Below are 6,218 nucleotides of genomic sequence, written 5' to 3'. Positions count from 1 at the left end.
AAGAAGAAGCCATGAAATTTTTTTTTGTTTTGTTTTAAATGAAGAAAGTACTTTTCTTAGAGGAGAAAACCTTTTTTTTTTCTTTTTCAAAGAACGATAGGTAAGGAGTAGAAAGTGTTCGGGGTATATATATACTCCTCTTGTGGTTAGTTTTTTTCCTCCTTTTGATGTTTCCTTTTATTTAAAGGCTTTCTGTTTCTTTTTAATATAATAATTATGTAACATAGGCCTGGGCACAATTCGGGTCGAGTTGAATTTTGCATGACCCGTGGGCCGAACCGAGTGAGACATCGGTTCTCGAGTTGGATCAGGTCTAAACTCAAAGCCGAAAATGGGCCGACTGAATAGGCTCCGGTTCGGTTCGTATTTTTTGGTCGGTTTTGGGCTTTAGCCCAATACTAATTTTTTTAAAAGCCCAAATTACTTTCTGGCTAAAATCTGTTTTTTTTTTTTGGTCAAATTACCAAAACCTAATTAGTATTAACAGGGCCAAATCAATTTTTTCTACTCTTTCAAATGCTGAAATCATGCAAATTCAAGTATAATCCATAAAAAAATCCATCATTCAAATCTAAGTTTCTAAAGAACTATTAATCACAAATTTACACAATCATCACAAAAAAATACACACAAATAATAAAACAAGAAATCCAAATTATAATGATTACAACCCATGACAAAAAAATAACAAATATCCTTCCAAAAGCCTTGACAAAAACCTGCATTCATCTGTCCAAAAATACACTTGTATCAGTCAACAATCAATCACCAAACATATAATTTCAGTAAAAATAGAAATAAATTGTTTGCTTATCTTCAAAAGCCTTCAAAGTTTAACAAACGAACATGTCAAAAATCATGAACTACTGCCCCTGAATAAGAAACAGATAAAACAACAAAATTATATAACCTCAAATTAGAGCTTCATAAAAGTAAACATAGTAAACAGATAAAACACAAAACTACATAAATAATAGACCTACCATGTAAGTCAAGTTTTTGTTTTGTTCTAACAGTTATGCATTCTTCATTCCCAAGTCTTTTATCTGAGCAACCAAAACGCCAACGTCGCTCTGCACAAGAAACTATAATTACATGAGAATTTAAACTTGACTTTCTCAACAACCAAATGAAAGCTTAAAAAAAAAAATTCTGAATCTTTTTCTTTTCTTAAAAAAATACAGAAACTAGTTCCTCCTACTGCAAATATCTTTTTCTGTCAGACTGCAAATATATGATCACCCTTCCAAGAACCCAAACCATAATAAAACATATAAAAATTGTTCAAAAAACCAAATTCTTCCTTACTCTATCAAAACACACAGCACAGACATATTGAATGGAAGAATTGTTCAAAAAAAGCAAAAATTAATTCTCAAGTTCAGAGCATAAATCCATCGGATATAGGCAAAACATTAGCTAATTAATACTCAAAATCAAACTCGCATTTTTTCTCTGTTTTTCTCTTTCTTCCTTACTCTATCAAAAAACACACAGGGCACAGACAGATTGAATGGAAGAATCGTTCAAACAAAATGCAAAAATAATTTCTCAAGTTCAGAGCATAAGTATAAATTTCAAAATTAAAAAAACCTTAGAATGTACAGAGGAGATGGAGAATTTACCTTCGGCAAGGGAGGTGGTTGTCGCTGCTGCCTCAAGCATGCAAGTATTAGAATTGATAGGGTTTGTGCTGTGCGTGCCTGAAACAGAGAGGGGTGATGTTGTGGGTTAGGTTAGACTTAGATCGACGAGAGAGAAAGGAACATAGAGCCAGACGACACACAGAGAGAGAGAGAGAGAGAGAGAGAGAGAGAGAGAGAGAGAAGAGATGATACCTGGCGGCAGATGACTGTTGCATTCCTAAGAGGACACAAATTAATGTGCAAACAACCAATTAAAAATACCCGCAAGTGCACGAATCTAACGAAGTATAGATTATGTAAGTACGGGGTCGATCCCACGAAGAACTTGTCGGTTTCCTATAAGTTCTAGTTTGAGTACGTAAAGAACACTTAATTGACACACCACAAATGCACAAATGCAAAATGGAAACTAAAAATAAGTAAAGAAATGTAAAAGAAATGAAACAACACAAGAAAACTAAAGAAAAACACAAACAGCATTTTCTATCACCATTTTATCACCTATTTATCACATGTGAACAGTGCTGTGAATAGTATCGTGAACAGTGAAAAATGAACAGTGACGACCGGTCGCATGAACAGTGACGGCCGGTCGTTTTTGGCAGAGTCGAAACTCAAATTTGGACGTGATGAGCGACCGGTCGTTAGGTGAAAGCGACCGGTCTTTTTGCACAGAGTCGAAATTCTCTGCTTTTCAGTTTCGACCTCTGTCCAGTGTTTTGCCTATAACTTTCCAACCGTTTGTCCAAAATTCACGTTCTTTATACGGTTGGATTCAGCACAGAAAATGCAAGAACACAACTCGAACCAAAAGTCCAAAACAATTACAGAAACAAATAAAATTTAGTAACAAAGACACATAACGTGTCAAACATGCAACTCACACACACATTGGGGGGGGGGGGGGGGGGTTTTGATTTGGTTCAAGTGACCTATTTCTATTGCATGAAAGTAAATGGACTTTGAATTTAAATGAGAATGGCAGAGATGAATTATCAAATTGTGAAATTAAAATGTAACAAACACTAGGGTTTCGGAATCCACCCTAAACAATTCTACCAATGTTCATGAATACTCAAGTGATGAACTCTAAACATGTTGTTGAAGATGTTCGCAATCAAGACCAGTACGAGTGGCTCAAGACGCATTGATTCTCTCTAATGTACGTAAAGTGTAGTACGAGTGCTACAATACTTGTGCCTTCCCTATAATCGAATCTAGGTGTGCTTAGTACTTTGATTCAATTACAAGAAAAACCCATTAAGTTCAAAGAGAATATGAACATCACAAGAACCCTAATAGCATGGTGTTTACATTAGGTATTCAAGAAACCAATTCACATGGATGATTCTTACTTCATCCATTTATTGCTTAGGATAACATGAAGATACACATAATCCCAACAATCTCAAGAAGCATGCTTTCAAAGGTGATCAATCAAAGAAGAACATACATCAAGGATAGATTAATTTGGTGAATTGGAATTCATCAACAATATCTAGAAATTCATACACTCAAGCATCAAAACAATAAGGTAATCATGTTTAGGGCTTCAACCTAAGCCCTAGCTATGGAGTTTAGTTGCTCATACTTATTCCAAATACAAGCTCAAAATAAAATTAGAAAGAGTTTACAGATTTTGAGAAAATGATGAAAGCTTCAAGGTCATCAATGGTGGAAGCTTTCTTCTCCACTTTGCTTGGCTGCACCTTGGCTTTCTCCTAGCTCCAAGCTCTCCAAAATCTGCTCTCAATGTGTAGAATAGTCCAATGAAATTAATCCCCCACGTTCTATATTGTAGAATGAAGGAATTGTCATCAGCTTTGCAGATTGCACATTCATCTTCCTTTAGCCCATGATTTCCAGCTCACTTTTAATATATAAAACTCCACCTTTTGTTAAAGCTTCAAACTTTGTCCCCTTGCCATGATGAAGCTTTGTCATTGAAAATATGCTCTTTGCCTCTGAAAATATCTCTTAACCAAGGTAATTTCTTGTTACCAAGTGTTATGGTAACAAGAAGAATCAAGATAACAATATGGAGGTAAAAGCTGGAGCACTTCGGATTTCCAGAGCTGTGGTAACATGCTGGATTGGTTGGATAGGCAATACTTGTCCAATGAAGCTCAAATTTGGATATGTTGTAGTTAACATCCATTGGAACAAGTTTCATGAAGATCTTCACCCCATCCGAGCACCAGAGCATGTTGATCCCAGGCCAAGAAGTTGACCTACGAAAATGAACAAAATCAGAATTTATAACCAATAATGCACTTTTAGCTCATTTTCATTCTAACCAAGGTAAAATCTAAGAAAACACAAAAAGGAAGTAAAAAGCTATAAAATGTCAAGAACTAACTCAAAATAATAGGTGAATAACATGAAAAATCATGTGTAAAAATGAACCGAACAATGACAGATCGAGAGATCGATGAAGGAAGGAGCGACGCTGATGTTGTTGTTCAAAGATCCGAGGTCGATTGAAGATCTGAGCTTTGGTGAGGTGAGAGAGAGAAAGGCGCCGCACGCAGCCCCTTAGGTCAAAACCAGAGAAAGAAAATGAAAATAGAAGAGAGAAGAGAAGAGAAGTCTGAGTGAAAGTGAGTGAGTGAGAGTCGCGTGCGGGAGGTTACGGGGAAAAAAAAAATTAGTGAGGGATCCGCTGCAAGCAGCCTCACATTAATATTTTTTTGGCCAATCAAACGATGCCACGTGTAAAATATATATATTTAAATATTCACCGGTTCGGTTCAGATTCACCGGTTTTAAAATTTTTAGACCCGAGAGCCGAACCGTTGACCTTCGGTTCGGTTCAAGTCCAGGTTTGACTTTTTCGATTTGGTCAAAAAACACTCTTTTTCGATTTGATTTGGATTGGTTCAGTCGGTTTGATCGGTTTATCGGTTTTTATGCCCACCCCTAATGTAACATGTTTAGTTATAATGCAAAAATAATATAAAAATAGGCAAATCGAACTCTGGCGCTTCACTAAATGAACATGCGCAGGAGCAAACTCCCCCAGACTCGCCCTTGTGCAAATATTTAGCACGCTATACCATCTATACAATTCCTATAATATTAATATATATAATATAAAGAATTTTTTTTTCAGGGGCCCTTAAGAATCGGGAGCCCTATGCGGTGGGGCCACTTGTGCACCCTAGGGCCACCCCTGAGGTTTTGTTCTTGGTTCTGTTTTTCTTGTTCCAAGGTGGTGGGATGGATTTGTCTAAGGTCGGCGAGAAAATTCTGACCTTTGTTGGCTTTGTTAAATGGCAAGGTTACGCGCAGGGCGGGGTGGTCGACAATGAAAGCTATAGGGGTTGGGAGAGAGAGGGGTGGTTGTTGGTGCATAATTTTTTTTTCTACCTGTTTTAAAATTTAATTTTTAAAAAAATAATTCTATATTGTTTTTTTTTTTTCACACAACACATCAGCATAAAAGTAGCTACCACAATTGTCACGTCACCAATTTAACAGAAAATCTAACTGTGAAGTTGATGGAGGGCATAATTTGGTGAAATTTAAAAATGTTGGATATGAAATTGATGAAATTTAAACTTCATGGCCCATTTCGATACGTCAACTAAACCTCGAGAGGGTAAAATGTCGTTATAATTTTTACAAATCAATTAAACGTAAGAAAAAAACCTCATCTCTCTCTCTCTCTCTCTCTCTCTCTCTCTCTCTCTCTCTCTCTCTCTCTCTCTCTCTCTCTCTCTCCCTCTGTATTTTCTTCTACCCAATAACCTAGTCCAAGCTCGAAGAAATCACCCGGGAGGAAGGGAAAAGAAATTGCAGGAGGAAGGAGGAGGCAGAAGAAATGGCAGGGTTGGGGGAGAGAATGGATTACCCGAGGGAGGGAAGAAGAAATCGCGGGAGGAGGGAGAAGGAATCATCTCATATTTTAATCAATTTAAAATATAAAACATAAAACAAAAATGTTGGATCCATAAATGCCATGTATGCAACTAATGAAGAGATTTGACGAAAACTCTAATCCTTAACTCTATATGTTTGTCACTCTAGTATTGAAAATTTGGTTAATTTCAATTTGGTACCCTTAACTCTCACCCCTTATTGTTAAAATTGAGACTGCATGGACAAACACACCTTAAGGGAGAGAGTTTAGGTTTCCAACTGAAATTAACTCTTGAAAATTTGTTGAAATGTGGTTATATCATTAAATTAAGGGGGATTCACTATTATACCCAATATAGGAGTCCAAATTATTATAAAAAAACCCTATATGAAATGGACTTTAAAAACACACCCAAACCCCATTTACAACATAACGAAAAGACTTTAAACTTCTTTTAAATTATAAAATTGCCATTGATTTCTTAAAACAAACCTAACCCCAAAACCTCATAAAAAAAACCCAAAACACTCAATAGGGCATCAAAGTAATTTAATAATCAAAATTAAATTCAATATGACCAGCTATCATTTTTTGTGTTTTTTTTTGTGTGTTTATATAAATTAAATAGTGTATGGTTTATTTATAATTTTAGTGCTAAAAATGGGTATATGACTAAATATCTCTTAAATTAACTATTAAAAGATTTGTTG

The 6,218-nt window shown here is 35.8% G+C and overlaps 1 long non-coding RNA gene across 1 annotated transcript; it reads right to left on the bottom strand.

Moving 5' to 3' along the window:
* Positions 1-564: 564 nt before the first annotated feature.
* LOC110766670 (uncharacterized) lies at positions 565-1,855 on the bottom strand. Its single transcript, XR_015836040.1, has 3 exons — positions 1,839-1,855; positions 1,626-1,703; positions 565-1,073 (listed from the first exon to the last, which is right to left on the bottom strand). It is a non-coding gene; the product is annotated as an uncharacterized LOC110766670 (long non-coding RNA).
* Between the last annotated feature and the right edge of the window lie 4,363 nt (positions 1,856-6,218).

Source organism: Prunus avium, chromosome 5 (genome assembly GCF_965620075.1).
Source record: "Prunus avium chromosome 5, drPruAviu1.hap1.1, whole genome shotgun sequence".
NCBI classification, from domain to species: domain Eukaryota; kingdom Viridiplantae; phylum Streptophyta; class Magnoliopsida; order Rosales; family Rosaceae; genus Prunus; species Prunus avium.
This window is presented reverse-complemented; position numbering and strand designations above follow the sequence as displayed.